General features: G+C 43.5%; 1 protein-coding gene across 4 annotated transcripts in view; it reads left to right on the top strand.

The window, feature by feature from the left end:
- The window catches only part of LOC125762873 (protein Shroom), a 177,848-nt gene that overhangs the window by 12,592 nt on the left and 144,446 nt on the right, over positions 1-20,810 (top strand). The window lies entirely within an intron of this gene.

The raw sequence follows: 20,810 nt of genomic DNA, 5'->3' as shown, positions 1-20,810 counted from the left end.
CAACAAATAAAAATGAACAAAAACATAAAAAAGTGACCAAAGTAAAACGAACAATCAATAAAAACAAAGAACAAACTTAATATCAGCAAAACAAAACAGCAAAGTAGAAAATAAAATAAAAAAAATTAATAATAGGAATTGTGTAAACAAGGAAAAAAAAGAAAACAAAATCATTTAAGCTTAAAAACTTTAAAATAATGTACACCCTGCATAGCCTTGTGTAGAAAACATTGACATTGATCTCGATCTAACTCTATCGATCTGTTATTTGTTGCATTCTTTGATTGCCTTTTTTTTGTTCATTAACCTTGAACCGTGTATAGTATATTCATATATAGTATAAAAAAGTAAAATTAAATTATAATACTTAAAATTTAAGATTGAAAGTTACACTAAATTTAAATTCAATAATATGAAAGATAAAGCAATTCTTCATTATAAAAGAATTAAAGAAAACAGCAAATAAAAATGAACAAAAACATAAAAAAGTGACCAAAGTAAAAAGAACAATCAATAAAAACAAAAAACAAACTTAATATAAGCAAAACAAAACAGCAAAGTAGAAAATAAAATAAAAAAAAATAATAGGAATTGTGTAAACAAAACGAAAAAGGAGAACAAAACCATTTAAGCTTAAAAGCTTTGCAATAATGTACACCCTGCATAGCCTTGTGTAGAAAACATTGACATTGATCTCGATCTAACTCTATCGATCTGTTATTTGTTTGCATTCTTTGATTGCCATTTTTTTTTTGTTGTTCATTAACCTTGAACCATGTATAGTATATTCACCACATTCCGTAGGCTAGCTTTGAGATATACATCAGAAGAATAGGCGTTTGTTTCCTGTCCGCTCCATTCACCTTCGATTACAAACACCCTGCAGAAGGCGCGCATAGATACGGTGCAACACACCGTACCAAGCGACGAACCCTTTTACCATTCGTGCAAGGTGTAAATTTAGCTCCCGCTAATCTTATCCCGATCGGATTGGTTCGATCAGTTGTCGGATCGCGCGTGCTATTTTAGGAAGGCATGGTGCAAATGCCCGTATAGTGTCTGACGACTCAGATAGCCATCTAGATGGGTACATTGAAAGAACATTTGCGAAATGGGCAAATCTGATCTAGGCTATACCGGCTTAACGACGGTATATGATCGGTTAGCGTATGTGGCAATGTTCGGGTGTTATCTAGAAGGGAGATGCTTACGGAACCGGGCAGAATCCCGCTCCAGCTCGAAGGCTTATAGCTATTTTGTAGCAAATTGTAAGCAGTGTGACGATAAGCGACCTCACTATCGTTGACGCACGTTCGCTAATGTCAGCGATAAAGCAAAAGGGCTTTCGTGCTGTCGCGTAAAAAACTTTCAACTCGTGCGATGTCTCCCGTGAGTGTCTTCCATTCAAACCGGAACCCGGTTCGATAATCCCGGAAGGATTTCGTAGGCGTTTGGCGGGATGGCTTTTATTGAAAGCCGATGCAAAAGCAAAACGGTACGGCTACCATTTTTCCGTGAAAGAAGAAGGAAACAAAAAAGGATGCTTTGAGGCCCGGCTTGACCTAATCGAAACGCAGCACGAGCTTAAGCTTACGGCCGGGAAACCTTCGCGCGATAACAACCGGGGATCCCTCCCGTACGGTGCGGTACATAACGGGATACGGTCGTTTTATGTCCCCCATGTTCGAACCTTTTGCCATGGTTTTTGTGGCGTGTAATCTTCTGAAAGCACTTAAACAATCGGGTGTTATTTGTTTTTTTTTGCAGCTACTAACGTAAGACATGCGAACAAGGTAAGCGGCCGAAACAGAAGCACACAGCTAATCACGGGAAAGGTGTTGACGGTTGTTTGCGTGTTGGGGCTTGGGGACATTCGTTCCGCACACTTGGTTTTTCGGGGGGGAGTTACCTTTTGCTTGCCGTGTGTTGGCGGAAATAGGTGATTTATGGAGTTGATGAAAAGGAGCTCCATTAGTGGAGTGTCCCTATCTAAGCGGCACGTCATCGTGGCTAAACATGTAAGCATTTGGCGGTTACTAGCAAATACATTAAATAAGCTTCAGTCGCCTTACAAAATCCGTGACCAATGGTTAACGTTTGATTAGAAAATAAAAAAAAACGGTTTCCAACCTTTTCATCCCGGGTCTTGGCGAAGGTCCTGAGTCACTCCATTCCGCTTCCTGCTGCAAATGGAATTGGAGGAGTATGTACTGCATGTAACAAAATATTCCTTCATCTTATCACAACTCCAACAATCGCACGCCTCTCAGATGAGGATGGTGATATTGATGTGTTGTTGATTTATTTTTGTACGTACGCCAGATGACAAGATACCAGGCCAGACGGGGCAGTTTTTTTTGTTTTGGAGGTTTTGTTTTCGATTCAGAAACGTAACCGATATCGATAAATCAATTCGAAGGTAAACCAGACGTGAAGATCAATGAACGGTTACAGGCCTGTTTTCTTAGCCTGTCCGATGCGACCAGGGAAACATTCCCCGAAACATCGGAATATCGGACGGAGGGAAAAGAAATAGCCACGACGGTTCTCATGCCTGTGCAGTATGCAGATTAGTGTCACGGAACGTGTACGTGTGGTCGTCTCGTGCCTGATTTCGTGCAAGACAACTTATCGAAAAGAATGGCTTCCCTTTAAGGAGGAGAAAAAAAACCATATCAGAATCAAGATAAAGCTAGAAGGAAAACAGACACTTGAGCGTGCCTAGTTGCCCCCCATATCATGAGTGTTGCGTTTAATCTAGCAATCAATTAGCATTAGATAGAGGTTTTGATGTGCTTTTTCCTCTCAACGAATCTAGTTGAATAAATTAGCTCAAAGCTCTAAGGTAAAAAAAACACACACACACAAAAAGGATGGCAAACAAAATGAAGGCGACAAAGTAAGCAGCTTGAGCTTGATAAAATAAATACCTAAATTTGAAGAAAATAAAAAAAAACAACGAAGAAACGGAATGAAATCTGCTTCACAATGATTCTTCATCCCGTTCAGTCTCGATTGCGCAAGCTCGCGTTAGGCTTTTTGGCATCACCGTCGATGGGACCACCGTCCAGTGGAACCGGTTCAGTGTCGCCACGGGTTTTAATGTGAAGAATGCGGGAAACCACACTCACGGGATCGATCGGTCAAGTTTTAGGGTTTGCGAATTATTTATTTTTGTTCGGAAGGCTTCAACCAAAGCGGTGCGGATCGTTTAACGAGTTCGGACGAAGAGGACGACCGTATCTTAGGCCCATAGGTGATCGGTTGGTACCGATAAAGGGACGGTTCTGAAAAATTTGAATATTTCACTGGAACTCATTTAGAACGCGACTAGACAAAACTTATGATGGTTATGAGTCGATAAAAAATCAGCACTTCAACTAAAATGCAAAACTATCAGCTCAGGACATCATGATTTGTGTGTGTGTGTTTCATCGTGTTTTACTTCGATCATCACACAGCGAAGAATTTAGATGGTGGGATTTGTTTTTTTTCTTTCGTTGAATTATGTGAGAAATATGTGAAGTTTCTATTTTTAAGCGAAAAAAGAGAAACAAATAATTTAAGTTTCTTCCATCACTTAATTTACGAAAAAGGGTTCTTCTTCCTGTAGTTGATGTTCTTGAATAATTACACACATTCTATTGTTTATTCTGATCTTATTCGGAACTGTGTTTACATTCCTCTTCAATTTATTTTTTGCATCACTTGTGTAAAACAAAACCTCCGCTTCAAGGTCGTGTGTTCTTACCTTTTCCGCTGTGTATATCCCCCCGTACAATAATTCCTCTTCCTTTTCTCACTTTATGTTTTCATCGAGCATAAAAAAATGGGTTCTTGCTTTACATAATAAGCGTTTCTTGCTGTCATCCATACAATAGCACCAGCACAGGAATAATAAAGCAGGTTGAAACGGCATCGTCATCATCGTTGCGATCGCATCAATACACACTGGGACGAACTTTAATATCGTACTTGCGATCGTTGCGATCTTGTTTTTTCTTTCACATTATTTGGCAACAATGTAGTGCGCTTGAGACGCTTGTCTTTTGGCGGGAGGTTTATGAGGCGACAACGAATGAACCAAATTATGGAGTTAGGTTTTATGTTTTACCTCACATTTGAAGATCAATTTTTCTACTTTCCTACTATCACTTTAGGTAAAAGGTAACAATTCTTCATAAATTCGTATAGCCGCTCGAAAGCGTTTGGTTCTTAATTCGCTCGATCAAGAGTCTCATTTACGAAAGTGATCAGGAAACGAGAACAAGTTCACAGCTTCACACACAAACACACTCGCTTGCACACTTCGCATGGCTCTTGTTCCATTTTTTTTTGAAGGCAAACGATGGACCTCGCGGGTTGTGGAACTGCGGAAGATGAACCCCCGGGTCTTGGCTAAACGTTCTCCTTTTTGCAATTTCATACCAAACCTGCCCCGTTCTACAGTTCCCGACAACCTCTCCCGGACCAGTGGGCACGCTCACAGTGAACATTTTTCCTTGGACTTGAAAGCAAAAACTCGAATCTTCCCGCATCGTTCGACGGCGCAGTGCAAAGCGAAGGGGATAATAATTCGCTGCAGCAAAGAACTTTTGCAGCGAAAAGCTGTTTTTGCACGAGCGAGAGAGAGAGAGAGAGAGAGAGAGAGAGAGAGAGAGAGAGAGAACGTTTGGCGAATGGCGAATGGTGTGGTACACGGAGTCAATGAACTCCTCTGTACCGTGCTCCTCATTCCTCCTTCTTGTTGCGTTTTCTTCCTAGCTCTCCCGTATCGTATGATGAGGTTCGTCGCCATCACCGTCGTTGAAGTCTTTTGAGTTGATGTAGCACGTTCGGGTTTGATGGTGGATAGGTTTTTTTTTGGTGAAAACAGGAAGCAGAAAGTTGGTAGAACATGAAAACGATTTCGTTCTTTCTCGTGGTTTGTGCAAGAACAAAAAAAAAATGCGCTACTAAATGAAACTATAAAATAGGCGAGACCACTTAAGGATATTAAGCAGAAATTTAATCCTGATTAAAACCTTCCTCCAAAAGTTCCTTACACCTTATTAAGGTACCACCAAAATAGCAGCAACTAGTGAAGGTCTCGGTAATTGCACGCCTAATTCCTGGCGCACCGTTTCTCACGGCTCAATCCTTTCGATTTCCAACGGCTCACCATCAGTAATCCCGGCATCCGTGAAGGAAATGTGAGAAAAACTTTATTATCAAAATTACAAGCCGTTCTGCTACTACTGATCGCGTAGCGATTGAAGGTGTGCGAGAGGATTGGGTTGTGGGATTGTGTCCCTTATTCAGTAATTCTGCTGCCTCATCGTTTCTTTCGTAGGTTCTAATGGAACTGTTAGAACTGCATCCTCCAGTACGCACGGTTCGGAAAACCTTTTTCGGAATGACTAGGCAGAACTTTGCCACACTTCATTTTCTGAAGGTTTGAAGCCTGGACGCTTTAAAGGTAGACGTTTGGCTTGTGAATGCTACAGACACACTCAGGAAGCGCTGATGTTGGCTTCATTCCTCACTACTCTTCGAAATCTTTCTATGTGATGGATACTTGTGATAGCGTTTTATTAACACAACGCTTCTCGCACTTCTTCTTCAGGGTAAATATTCTATCAACGTGCTGTGAGTGTTTCTGATGAAGTGTTCCTTTTTGATTGCGTAAAAGTTCCTTTCGATGCGCCTACCATCACACACACACGCGCGCCCGCTCGCGTATAAATTAACCTGAAGGATCATTGTAGATCGCGACTAAAGTGATAATGACGGCGAAGAAAATTCTTTTCGAAGAGAATCAATTCGAACGATCATGTTTGAAGAAGGGGTTTTTTTGGATTAAGATTCCACAAAGGTTTAGATGTGTTTTTTTCACATGAACCATTTCAATGCTAGGTGAACCTTATCCGATTGGTTTGGACAACAGGATGAATCTATTAAACCTGCTTCGTGTCTTCCTTCCGGTGACACTATCTGCTTTTGGTGATCTTTCCCGCGAATCTCTTTGGAGAATGGAGAAGGATCAAGAACATCATGGATCGCACAGTTGATGACCACTGTACGATCTTTAAGCCCCGTCGGCCGTAAGGTTATTGCATTACATTACCAAGCATAGCCAAAGAACGGATGGATCGATCACGCTTCACTGATCTGCTGCATCTAAAGCCATCCTCCCCCCTCGGGAGACTTAACATGGCAACATGGCAGAAATGGTAAATGAAGTGATTAACAACAGCCAACCGCAAGCTTATCTGACCACGTCCGCTTCACTGCCTACCAGAGGTGGTCAAGGTTTGGAATCAGATTTGCTGGATGTGCACGTGCACGGAGTGTTGCAGACAATCGCACCTGTACGATCGCCTCGCAGAAACTGCAACGATGTGGGGAGAAGCAATTGAGGGGGCAGAAATGCTGGAGGTTCTTTCATGGGATTTTCTATTCTCTGGTATCGTCGCACTCTTTCTCTCCTCCCCAATGCTACATTCCTATCGATCGCTTAAGTTACGAGATCTAGGTCCTATTCCCCGGGTCGTCTGAAACCTTCGAGAAAGCATTTATAGGTTGCTTTATATGAGAGCCTGAAGAGCTAAAACTGCGATGGCAAGAAGTCGGAATAGAACACATGTCTGTTCCATCATCTTTCCCCGGAAAGATACCTGTAGGAAAGCAGAATGTTCGTTTTTACTGCCACCTGCCATGATCCTTTCGCTTCCTTCTGTGAAGGGTTGACCTTTATCTTAATCTCATTTGCATATCGGTTTGATTTCATCTCTCTATTCCCGCACCGCCATTACTGCGCAACGAAGGTTTGGCAGTTCTTGTACATATCGCTTCAACTCACCCGCAAAGACATTAGTTCCTCAGGCCCCACGGTTGATCTTCCCAGTCGATAGGATAGAAACCCATTTCGTTCGGGTTTGGTTGTATCGATAAAACGGGCATCCGATTCTGGACGGGGCACCGACGTACACTGGTGAAGAAGCTGATGAGAAATAGAAAGAACTTGAGGTTCTTACGCTTGGACTCTGCTGCTAGTTTGTGATGTTGCGAGCTAGTTTTCGTCTAGCAGCACGAGATGCCACTCGCTTTGTGTATCGATTCATCACACGCCCGTATGTGCTTTGGCCGCTGGACGAGCTCTGTGTGTGAAGCTAGCGGGATGCTTGCTTTGCAAAATGTGCTCTGCTTCTGTTATCAGATTTAGACCAATGGACATGGTGTTTTCCATCGCTCTTTTGATGCCAGATTGACGTGCTTGACGGAAAGGCAGGTCAGGTTTTCCTTGTATCTGTGTACGAATGGCACGTTATGAGAGGCATTTTAGGACACGCTTCAGACGCGGCATGGGAGACGTTAAATGGACGGGGGGGAGGGCGAAAGATGGTGGAAGTTACTTGCTGAGTTTCGTTTCGGTGCGATCTGGTCAGAGACGGGGTTTTAGGCATTTTTTTTTTTGGTTTTGTTTTTCTTTTTGTTTTGTTCAAATGTTAGGTTTCCTCGTAACCTCCGCCTAATGCCTTTCCCCAAAATAGTAGAAACGTTGGAGAACTCCTTCCCTATCATTATGTCCGAGAAGAACACCGTGGCCTAACTGTAGATCGAACTTATTGTCGGTTTAGGGGTGGGCATTGTTTCGGGACCCACTTTTGTTTTGCTGGCTCTTGGCGGACCGTAAGGAGGTTTGTAGGAGAGTCTTTCAGTAACCATAGTGCCGTGGAAGGTTAGTTGCAGAATTATTGGGTGGAGTTCCTGCATCGAACATAACTTCCTTCCGTTTGCTCAGTGGTGTGGGGTCGATAGGGCGTTGAGTAACAGCTCAAAAGACAGCAGTTTAACCGTTGATGTAATAAGCTCAGTAAATCGTTAAACAATCATTCCATAGAGATACTTCCATAGAGTAGTTGTAAAAAAAATCAATATTTATTTCCTCCTGGTACATCTTTAACGTGGTTAGCTTGATCTACCTACAAATCGACTACCTATCAAACATATCCTAGAAAGATGTCTATTTCGCATTCCCATTGTATGCGGATTGACTAAAACTAGCTACTTCCGATCATTTCTATCCCATATATAAAAGAAGAAGCAAAGAAAACCCATACTTGGCGCCATATCCACCATCCAGATAGACACCGGATGCTAGAGTGAATTACGTTTTAATCCAATTATTTTGTTGCCTTATATTGGTCGTTTGTTTTCGACGGTTCTACTTCCGGACGTCTACTGATGCAAGTTGAACGCAAAATAGGTTAGCAGGAAATGTTTGATTTCCTTCAAACTGATTGCCCAATCGCTAGCTTAATATCAACGGGAGGGTGGGATTTTCTCTGGGTTTTCAGGTGAGATACGAATCAATTTGTATCGAATTATTTCGACTCATAGTGGAGTGGATGTAATTTGTCGAGTTAATGCGAGATTTCAATGTAGGACAGTGTAGTAACGGCGTCAGTCTCATTGTGCAAGTATGTTATGGAATCGTTTTATTCTTAACTTAATTTTTTTAAGTACTTAATAGGACAATAGGATAACATTTCCCAAGCAAACTCGAAGTTCCACAAATAAGACACGCTTGGATCACGACTAAAACGTCCAACGTCCAGAGAAAACAGTAATCCCAACCTAGCCTAGGTTTCGCAGTACCCAAGATCAAACCGTCCGTTACAGAGGTCACCCGGGAATGGGGACGGCAAGAAGAAGAATCGGCTCAGATTTGTTCTTCCCTCGTCTTTCGGACGCTGTGTGCCATTGTCTAGTTCTGCAAACATGGCTACAAGCTATCATAAATATGTGTATAGATGAGAGAGAGCGATTGAAAGTGGACCCCCACGATTGAAGGTTGCTGTCACCGGGCGGAGCGGAGTGAAGAACCCACCCGAGTGGTACCAGGTGGGGCCCAAGCACACGGCCAGCCAGTTGTACGCTGGCAATGTTAGTTCGGATGAATAGCTACAACATCAAAGATCAATATTTTATGTTGTGCCCACAAGAAGCGAGGTACTGCTAGCTGCTCGATCGTCTCGCTCGTCTAAGGAAAGGAACAAGAAGAACTCAGCATGCTTTCGGTCAGTTGGTTGCTGGGTGAGATGAAATGGGGGACGGGAGGGGAAGAATGACGATAAGAAGGCAAAAGAAGAATGCACGGCGAATGTTGGAACGGTAATGGCAACAATAATTCGCCGCGCGTCTCGTTCAGCGCGACAAACGCTGAACGTGAGCCGTCTGTTAGCCGATCGTTCGTCGGGCGGTCTCATGTTCGGGGATAGCGTTGGTGTTTGCGGGTTCGAACTCTGGTGGTTGGTGACGTTGGACACGATGCTAGTTGTCGTCCACAACGCCGTTTTGCGGTGTCCATTCTTGCTGTCCGGTCAGGGCGAAGCAACAAAGAAGGGCCGTCCGTTTACCAAAACGTCGTCATCTTCATCGTCGTGCGCTTTGGAGAGATGCTTGTTAGCGGGACCTATCGCCCTTTCATAGCCAACCTCTCCCTGTGGAAGTGTCCGCCGACTTGCCACCTTGTCCTTGGCTGCCGGTTCTTGTTCAGCTGTCCGGCTTAGTTAGTTTATGTCGAAGGGAAACTACCATTGGGATGATGGTGACACTATTAGTAGGTTCTAGCGGAGGATGATCACGTTGGTTCTATGTCTCGTGTGCACAGTGCTGATCACAATTATCAATTCTTGTAGATGAAAAAAAAAACCAACACCGACGGCTCCACAATACCTGACAATATCGAGAATTGATAAACGATTTCGCGAGGCATTAGACGAAGTCCAGTTATTCAGCTGACAGCTCGGTACGGGACCGTATTTTGCTGCCCAACGTTACCTTACTGACCGCTCCAGGCTCAGAATAGACGACAGTGTTCGGTGATGAAAATGCCAAGAATTGTGACACACGTTGGTGTGGCTTGGAGGTCAGGTCAGTGACACACGTGGCACTCGGACCCTTCCCCCTTCTCGCCCGAACTAACGATCGTCCCCTGGGACGGGGGTCGAATTGCTGCATCGGGTGAAAGAATTCGCCGACACCGAACGAAGACGAGCAAAGCTCAAGGAAAAAACTACAAAGTGTGCTCAAACTATGCGGGATGATAAAGTGTTTCTGTTGCGTGTGCAAATCCGCTAGCCGGAGCGCTGTTTTGGGGTGACGGGATATATTCCAACGGGACACAATGTGCTTTCTTGCACTGTACACGGATTGCGTGTGCGTGCAAAAGGGGAAAGAATTTAACAGCCCCAAGCAAAGTGTCCAATATCGAAAGATAAATGAACGTTTTTGCAATCTTGTGAACGACTTCACATTCCCGGATCTCGATGGTTGGTTGTGCCAATTGTTTTGCGTTGACGTGACGTGTTTCGATGACATGTGGACCACCCGAGAAGGCGTTAGAAAATGGTGGCGTTAAGTGGAATGCTGCTGATAGAAATGGTTAGACAAAACACGTATAGAAAAACAAACTTTATGACGCGTAATAACATAATAGAATGTGCTTTTAATTTTTGCGTAGGCTTGAAGAATCTCCTTTTCTGTGATAGGGGAAAAAAATGAAGGAAAGATAAAGACGAAAGCGATTCGTTAAACAAAACTGTCTTAACTTAATCCTTAAGCGGCTTTTATGAGCAGCATATTTGTGCCGTTTTTTTCGTTTGTTTGTTTGTTTAACTTATCTTCCACTTGAGAGTTGAGTGCGGGATTGAACTGCTTCGGTTTTGCTGCTAGCTCCCGCAGCTACGTGATACAAGTTGCAATTTGTTTAGATTATCGGGGGTAGTTTGAGTACAGCTTAAAAAAGAAAAAAAAAATACGAAACGAAGAGAATGTCAGAACATTTTTGCTCCAAATCCGGCACCCAGCTGGCGGGATTTGCCACACGGGTATTCCTGCTGTGAAAAGGGGCAAGAATAACAGTTAAACTGTCACCGTTAACCAGCATCAGAGGCCAGCGGGGTTTGCAGATCTGTATTCTGACTTAAAACTCCTACACTCCTTACTCGGGTGTCGGGAAGATGTTTTTTTTTCTTCTGTTGCTAAATGGAAATGGGCACTACAGTGGGTGCAGGCCCAAGTAAAGCCGAATGAAAGATGGAGAGGATATTTAAGCGGTTGCACGCAGTCCTGTAAAGTGTGTACACCTTTATAAACAATGCACTTAAGCTGCTCCAGTTTGACAGTGAATTACATCATTTGCTGGTAGAATTTATTTGTTTGTTATTGCAAACCCTTCTTTAAATAGGGGAGAGAGTGCATTGACTTTTTTTTATGCCGGTGCAAAAATAAAGAGAAGAAAAACACACGGAAGCTGCATTAATAGGAACAGGTTTTCAGGAATTTGTAACCTCGATTGGGGACTTTACGAAATATAAGAACACATTACAGTCTGGCCGGCAACGCAAAATATTCTCTTTATCAACAAAACTACATTGTGTGGCCATATTTTTTTGTGTGTTTGACTTCTTTACCATCAGCAAAGATATCGGCTTTCCAAATGGTACAACACCGTTTCTTTATTATTATTTTGCTTACTAACGCCAGCATGAGGTAAATTAAGTCGTACCTGGTGGGAATTTTTGTTTTTTCCCCCTTGCGCTAAATGTACGCAAACCCCCTAAAATATTGTTGTTTTTGCTTTCCCGCTTCTGCCCCACATGGCACATGGTCCAGCTGGTTCCATATCGCGTGGAATTGGATACTTTAGCGTTAAAGGTAAGGTACACCCCACACGACGAACCTGATGATGGGTTGATCGTTTGTTGCTGGTTTTTTTTTCTTACTCTGTCGGTATGGTTTTATGTCGCAATCTTTTTTTTTACCTTCAACCCCCAACACACACACACACACACGGACATATATTGTAGAAAGGAATTTGCAAAGTCAATGGAAACACACTTCTGGCCTGCTCCACTTCTGGACTATTTGCTGTCATCGTTTCTTTTGACCTTCAAAGCGGACAGCTGGCCTGTGTGTGTGGTCTGCTTGGTCTGGTGGGCTATAAAAGGAAGGTGAGTTCAGTTCGTTTTCTTTGCAATACAGCAAGTCTTCAAACCTCGCAAAAAGGTAAACTAATGTTTACTTCTCTATATTTGTACAAATTTCTAATCGCATGATCACATCTTAAGGTGTTTTCTAATCGTCTTAGGGACATTAGAATTCCCTGGAGAGGGATCTTCATCGGGCGATCGTTCCATGTTCGGTAGCGAGAGTGATAAAGTGTCGAATCGATGGTAACACTTTTCATTTCGCCAAACGCTTTCATCGATCGTACAGATCAGACACAAAAGAAATTACCGATCAGTTGATATTGCCATTTCGAGTAACTCCAGATCCAGTAGCGAATCTACGCCGAGCAGACTATACATGTGATGTGTGAGGGATAATGAGAATTCGAAGTTAGGATTGCTCCGGAGGGAGTTCCGGTAAATGGGCTTGAGGCTGTATCTTACTGTAATAGGAGCATCGCCGCACTCAAGGTGCTGGACTATGGACACCGTTAATATTGAGTTGGTCTGTCCCAGGTGCCACGTTCGCTTCTTCGTCCCTTCTTTTTTTTGCATCCTCAATCCAATAATGAAACGTAATAAATTAGATTAGAAGCTAAACTGTACCAAAGCTCTCGTTCTCTCTCTCGCTCTTTCCCATTGCCCTTTGCCCAGTAGCGACAGGGACGAAGAAACCCGTTTAGACACGTTGGGGCGTACCGGCTTAACGGAGTTCGTAGCGTCACGAGCTGCTAGCCATGTCACCTATCTCGCCTCCAGGTGTATACGTAGCAGGGTGTATGCGTATATATGCAACAGATAACATTAGACGACGTGTGGTTTGCAAACACGTAGCGTACAGTGTCTCTGGCTGTAGGTTTGGAGTTCTTGGGCAGCAACACGGACAGCACGGGACCGTTGGAATGTCCAAGCGTGTGTTTGTAAACTGAAGCGATGTTGTTGCGTTTACGAACTCATGCGCCTGAACGAACCGAGGAAGTAGAAATTGATCGTGTGTAATTGTTGCAAAGGTAAATCATGTTAGTTGCTTGCAGAACCCAAGGGTGTAGAGTGTATTAACTGCTGATGGAGGTGATAGTTTTTGTCACTACAAAAAAAAAATGACGACGATTTTATATCTTCCATATCATCACCCCGCCCGGTACCGCACTATGGGAACAAGTTCTTGTGAAACATTTAATTTACTCATGAGTTCGCCGTGCTCTTGACGTGAGGATGCAGACAGAATAAATCATAAACCTGTCGGTAGCATACAAATATCACCCTCGGTGTGTGACGTACTAGCGTACGAAGCGAGATCACCTTGTTTTGTTTCTGCAAGTGCACACCTCGGCACAGCCGGACAACACTCGTCTCAGGGTCGTCCGTGTGCCTGGTTGTGTTCTGGAAACCGGCGCCAGCTTGACTTCGAGCCGGGGCGAGCCGTGATTGATAATTGGTGGTGCGAATTTTGCGCTTAATAGCTCATACACGTAGAAAGAAGTGAGATGGAATGAGAAAGAGAGATAGAAAGAGGGTAATAATTATAATCAATAATAATTACATTCAAATTACTTTGGGACGTTGTTGGTTTGATGTGAAGAAGGTGTGCGCGAGCGAGCGTTGTACCACATTACCCGTAATTGAGTTATGGATCTCTTTGTGTGCGCGCACTGGGGAAAACGGGTGGCCGTCACTGTGTGCTCCAACGTAAAGTTCATGTCGCTTCGAGAGACGCGAAATAGAGGTGTGCGAAGAAATGTTGTGCTAGAAATCGGTTCGATCTTCCACCCGAAAACTGAACGCTACGCGAAGAGTCACTTTGCGAACGGATTGTGGCAATTGGCTTTCATCATCAAATTACCTTTACGGACCGATGAGTCAGATTGACCTGCTTGGATGCGTCCGGCGGTACACTGGTGGCCATGTGCGTTCGTTCCCTCCTCAAAGAGATGGTTATCTTTTATCCATTCCAGTGAGCAGACTTTAATGTTGTCATCATGTTCTAACGGTCCGCGGGGCCAGGTTACCTATATGATTGATTTGCTTTCCCAAGAGGATTGTTTTTCTCGCCCCTTCTTCTTTGGGTACAAGTGAATGTTTGGTTCCAGCTCAAAAAGTTTCGAATTTTAGAAATGTGCCTTAATTCAATTCAATTAACACTCTATTTCTTCAGCTGGAACGCGTAACAACGTTTAAAACATCATATCTTAGCGTTTTCTGCCCAATGAATGCCAGCTGCCTCACGTGACGTTTAACTGTTTCAGTTTGGAAGTTTCAGGAGTTTACCGGTGTACTGGCGCGATTCGTTTCTTATCCTTCCGTGGGTGATGATTTTGTTTTAAACAATTCAATAGCTCTCACTTAAGATCTTTGCTGGAAGTGAACCGCTGAGTACCGTTTGGAAGGAAAGAAAAGTCAAGCGAACAACATAAATGAAGATAACATGTAGCAATTGGTGCAACCAGGAACGGTACTAGAGCAGTAATTGGGAGCAGAATTGGGGCAAATTTTAAACGATTTGATTTGTAGATTTTGTTTTGAAGAGGTTGAAGTGATTTCCGATCGTAGAAGAGGTTTCGTAAGGGAAGTTTAATACTTTAAACTTTAAAGACAATATTAGTGAGTACATTATTCAAATAATTCAAGAGAGGATATATTAAATGTAGGTTATTGAATGTAGAAATTGATATCTGTTGAGAGTTCCAATAAAAACAACAGCTCATAATATACAACTTCTCTTTAGGTACCACCTAGAGAGTGGTGTTCGTTCCGGAAGTTTGACAATTGCTTTATGATGCTATTTTTTATTTATTTCAAGTTATGTAAACACGTATACATACGTAAGAAATTAAGAAGGTGTAACCTCCATCCTCAGGGAAACATTAAACAACAAATTTTATATTCCGGACGAGGCTACAAATTGAACATGCCAAATCCATTCAGTTTGGTTCAAAGACCAAAAACCAAATCGGTGTTGACACTTCATTTATTTCTCACTTAACCATCTGGCCATCGTTCCGTCACTTTCCATTTCAGAATACATTGTGCCGCGGTTTTAATCTCTTCATCACCATCGCATCGCGCATCTAAGCCCAAGGTCACTCCGGCTATTCTGGTTATACGGTGGGTTGTTTTTTTGAGGTTCCAAACGCCATTGCGCAACTCATTCACTTACTGCATAAGAGCAATTTGAGGGAAGCTTTACATTGTCATAAACCATCATAACAGTGAACCTTACGAATGCTTCAACCAACCACCGCGTTGTGTTTTGCGGTTTTGTGCTGCATCCCATTCGGAGCGAAGCAAAAAACCTTCATTTCAGGCTGGCGTCCTGAATGGATGCATCCGTAAGGTGGTTAAGTGTTGGTAGTAAAACTAATGAATCATGCATGGCCGGTGGGAGGACATGCGCACACACTGCACAGGACGTACGGGTTTTGTTATTATCAGAAAGGCTAACCAACAACAGCCGTTCGGGAAGCGGGGAGCTAATAACAAAGCACCCCTCCCCCCGGAACCATTGTAGTTAATTTTCACTTTCCATGGTTGTCATGTGGCCGGGACAGGGTTTTGACAGCTTTGCTTGACGGATGAGCTTTTAGGATGGAATGGGTTGGTGCGCTCGGGGGCTGATCCTTTATTGTTTTTTCGACCGATGATGGAGAAAAAAAGGGCGCCACAATCACCGATCGGCCATTCTCTTAAGGGCACCGGTTGAAGTGTTGTTTGCCACAGCCACAAGATGAGGCACGAGCGCTTGTACTTAGCTTTTAGTGTTTGAAAGCGATAGGAAAATATAAATAGCATCAAGGGATGAAGGTGGTAAACTAATCTCAATTACGCTGAATATCCATGTGAAATTTGTACCTCGAACCCAGCGGGTTGTGCGGCGTAAGATTGCATAAGCGATGGTGGTGCTCGCTTCACCAGTCCAGTGACGATTATTAGAATGGTTGAACAGATCGATCAAACAAGCGTACGACACGATCGTACAGTGCCGGACACGTGCACACGGGAAACATCGTACAAAAGAGACTGAATGACTCTGTTTGCTTTCCTCCTGGGGGGGAAAAAAGCGGATGGGAAAATCGGTTTTACTTTTACTTCCAATGTTTCAGTCTTACCCCGTGGAAGATGTTTGACCACCCAAAAAAAATACCCCCTTGCCTCACATTGTGTTTTGCACAACCGTGAAGGGAAGGAAGAAGGGTGAATGATAGTGATGGACATGCGAAAGTTGTTGATCTCGTTTTTCAGTGCTTCTTCAAAAACACAAAAAACGCAACCACAAACAATGATTGAAAACGTGCCCACAGCGGGACACAAAAGGGGACACAATGGTGGCGTCAGTAATAATTAAGAAGATTATGTTTCATTTTTCTTTTTTACGGTGAAGGTTTTGTGTTTTCTATTGATGCGTATGTTGAGTGCTTTCACATGTGAGATTATTACCCAATCAGATGAGAAGTAATAAATTGGGAAGGTTTTTGAGGCATTCTTGAGGATGATTCACGGTATGCCCACACTTACTCTCAAGTGGGTCAAACGCATTCTAAATATCATGAGAACACTCCTCAAAAACTAAAGCCGGGTTTTTACTTTACACCCCCCCAAAAAGACCACACCTTCGGAACAAGAAGCGAAAACGAAAACTGATCATCGAGTTGCGGTCAATGATCTTACGCAAATTCGTTTTTGGATGGCCATCTTTATCAAATCTTTCGCACGTGGTGGGGTTCAGTCGTTTTTGGTTCTCTCTTTAAACGCAAGAACCTTGAAAGCTTTCAGCAGTGTCCCTAAGCACCATTAACGTTTCCCTACCCTAACGTTGGTGCAAATTGGGCGGTAAAACACTGCATTCCATTAGCACTTTTGGGGGAGAGAAAATTCCAATCACGTCCAATTGTCCTTTACGGAATGTGTTTATATGTCCGATGAAACACATTAACAATGGATGCAAGCATCGATAAGTAAGGCGCTTGTGAGCAGGACAAAATCCATGGAAGTATGAATCAGCTTCCAACTAAGAGTATTGGTGTCCACAATATAACACATTACCGAAAAGCTTGGCCAAAGAAACGCTCGGTTCTATTCCGTCATGGTCACCTTCTTGGCGGTGGAATTCAACTGTAGCGTAATATTTCATGTGGCTCTAGCATGAACAACACACGCACACCCCTATTGATGAATGAAGTCCGTCAAGTGGAGGCAGCTGTTTTCCTGTGTTTTTTTTACAACAGTGATGTCAAACTCAGATGGAGTTGTCGGAGTAACGAATCTGTAGAATTTCAAAGTTTCTGAGTTTGACGACGACGGCAAAATTTTCAATTGAAGACTACGTCTTTATCCTCCATTTCTGTTAGAAATGCTGGTGTGTTTTGTATAAAAGTTTATCTTCTGAATGTACTTCAAAGATCATATGTTTGACATGTCTGAGTTAGAGTTTTGATTTACCTAACCTGCACTGGATACAGTCAAACAGGCTTCCTTCCTGTCTTAGACACCCTAAGGTACTAACCGATCTATGAAGTTCCGCCGACCAGAGCTGTTGGAGAAGGCCCAGTGACACGGAATCATGTTTCATTTCCTACTCAACCGTAGCTTCTGTTTACCGGCAGCCAGCAGTAGCAGCAGTCCGTAGCAATTTGCTGCTCTCGAATGACCTTCAGATCTTTTAAGTTATTGGTGTGGGGTTCGCTTCGTTTTAAAGAAAGCATGTAAAGAGGATAAGATATGGGAATTGTCAGCTATTGGCGTTTTGTTGGTGAGATCGATCAGTTAGTTGTCCAGCAAGCTCTGGTACCCTTTTTCCGTATGTACGTAAAACCGTGACTCATCGTTTACCGGCTGACAATCACCTGGACAGTCTTGATGGAAGCCTTGTGGTTGTCTCGAAGCACTGTTTTGCAAGCTTCGCCTGTTTTGCGGTTTTCGGCGAACCGTTTCCTCAACCTCTGGAATAGGAACCGTTCAGGGGTAAATAACAAAAAAAACTGGGCCTCAGCAATTCACAACCATCTGCTCCAGTGTGGAGCCCGTGTACTGTAGCCGGTAATGTTAATCGAGCGGACATCGAGCGGGGTGCGTTTCATTTTGCGCGCAGGGCTTTTTGTTGCTATTGCTTGAGTCATGTTGCAGCGCACTGTGTCAGCCAGTGGCTTAGCAAAATGTCAAAATATATTGCCCGGGAACGTTGGAAGTAGGTTACCGGGAGCATAAAGAGAAGAAAGAAACTGCCCCATGTCGATGGAATAGTTTCGTTGGCGAAGTAAGCGTTAAGCGGGCGTCATAAGTGTAGTGGAACTAACAAGATGTCGTTGGAATGGAGTAGACTTGACACCGTTACATAGGTAACATATGGTCTTGAATACAATAGAAGTTAGACAAAACTGTGAAATAGGTATATGTTGCTAACCTCAGTGATACTGATGATCGTTGCTGATCACTTTTTTAAGGCAAAGAACGTCACTATTTGAAGTTGTTATCCAATAAGACACACGTTGAAGATTTTCATATTATTCGGTAATCATTTATATTGCCACGTCGCCTGGAACTGCCGCAAATTTTCAAGGTCTTCTTTGAAGAGTTACTTGTGGTAGACGAAAGCCTCATAAACGGAGAGTAATGACGTGAGTAGCATTCGTGAATTTTAGCACATCATTTGCCGATCCTCACATAGATTCCTCGCACGTTCTTTGCCCTATGATTAAGATTACACTTTCCCGACGTTTACAGGCACTGGGCAGCATTTGTATAGCATCACCAAAAGTGTTTGCAAGTGACCGGTTGTGAATAGGATGCATGAACTATTAACGAGTCCCCATAGCCAACCCATAGTTTGGGCCTGATGGATCTACACCGTATCGTTTTAACGACCGGCAGCAGTTCATTTACTTCCAACCCATTCCGGGATTCTTTCGTTCGTTCCGATCGGTCATTAAACGTGCAGTCTGTCACCGGGCGTGAGAACTATCGTTTTTGCAGGCGAATTTCTTCCCTTGCTTTCGCTGCGTACGCTCGAAAAGTAGATGGAATGTGGAAGATGTCGGCATAAGAGCGACTTTATGACACTGCTCGTTTGACATTGCCATGGCACATGGTTACCAATGGATACGGTGCCCAGATATGGCTGACTGGGAAGAGACAACACTGTCGAAAGCACTGTCGTTATGAGCCGCTGTTTCGGGGTCGCGTTCTAATGAGATATCAGATAAGGCACACCCCAGGCCCAGGTCGACGGACGACTCTAGAAATGTCGTGTGGTGGAGATCACCACCGCTCCAAGAAAGAGGTAACGATCTTCTAACCTCACTCTTGGTTGCGATCCACCCGGTTTCCGACTTCATGTGAAACAAAAATCCCACAGACCTAGATGGGAAGAGAGGTCATGGGTTTTTGATGTTTAATGGTTCAGATTTGTGTTGGTTTGCTTTGTCTCGCGGTTCGCTGGAAGTCGCGTCGTTCGCGTTGGATCGCTGCACATTTTCCCTCTTTGTGGTGCATGTTTTGATAGTTTCAAGTGTAGCGGCGATGGTCCGGGGAATTGCATGGATCAGTGCGCTTCTCCGGTGTCTAGAATATCAACTCTCGCGAGCAAAGCGTGTGTCTAGGTTGTTTGGTGGAAACGCCATTCCAGACTAAACGGGAAACCGTACCATCAAGATGAAGATGACGCTCGCTGTTTGGTGTTTGTTTTGTGTAACTTTTTTCTTTATGATGGTCCTATTTTGACTTGGATGTGGTGCTCCCCTCGCTATTACCCGTGTGCCTGATGATGTCTAGACTTTAAGCACCAGCAATGGATGCATGTTGTGCTCATAGTGTAGCGTGGTATTTTTTGGTTAAGCATGACGACGGGATAACATTTAGCACATTGTTCAGGGGTTAGATTTATGAGCTCCCTTAAAACGTTGATGAGGTTCCGAGAACTCTCGACCATTTGGGTTTTTAGGGGTGCAGTTATAGATGCCTCCAATTTTGGATACCAACCACATCGCCCGGGACAAGATTTGAAGTTCAAGCACATTCAAAAGTACTACCCCTAGCCAGAAGATACCTGTGGCGTCGAACTCCACGGCAAACCCAAAAGTCTTATACAGCAATAGATGAGGACTTCGGGAAAAAATAAGGTCATGATCAGTGCGCGTTGGAAACAATGACGAAATTGGGCCACAGATGAGCTGCCGGTTAGCTGCGGGCCAGCGGGTGATCGCGATGACGAGGCCAGTTTTCTCCCGCTTCCTATACCTTTGCGACCTTCATCCAATGTCATCTCGTAAACGGTTAGGAAGGGTAGTTAACGTGGCTCCTCTAAAACCCATCTCGAACGCACACCATCGATGTTTGGCTGTCACTTGGAGAGCATCCTCGATCTTTGATCTTTTTTTTGGGAGTGGTGGCAGAGAGACCACAACAATAGAAGGCTGCCTCGAACGCACACTTTGAATGGTCTTTCGATTGATTACGCGAATCAATTCCTGGTGGGCTAAGGGCGAAAGGAGAAAGGGAACATCACTGAAATATTGAAGTGGTAAGAGATCGACACTTTTCACCACTTTCCTTTCACGGCTGGTTTTTGATGGTGAATTTGGGAAGAACCGCCCGTAAAGAGATTTTGTGCTAGCATTTTTCTTCTTCTTTCGATACTATAAATTGAAGTCAATTCAAGTGTACGCACACAGCACAAGCTTTCGGGGGGGAGTGCCAATGTGTGTTGTTATTTTTGTTGTTGTTGTTGTTTCCTTTTCGCTATTACACTACAGCCTCAAAGAGAAAATACGAAATGAACCGACGAAACAAAAATTAATAAAAAAAAAACCTAAGAGGAACATA

The sequence above is a fragment of the Anopheles funestus genome, chromosome 2RL (assembly GCF_943734845.2).
Source record: "Anopheles funestus chromosome 2RL, idAnoFuneDA-416_04, whole genome shotgun sequence".
NCBI lineage: Eukaryota > Metazoa > Arthropoda > Insecta > Diptera > Culicidae > Anopheles > Anopheles funestus.
The sequence above is the reverse complement of the archived record's forward strand: the minus strand, read 5'-3'. Positions and strand labels throughout refer to the sequence as shown.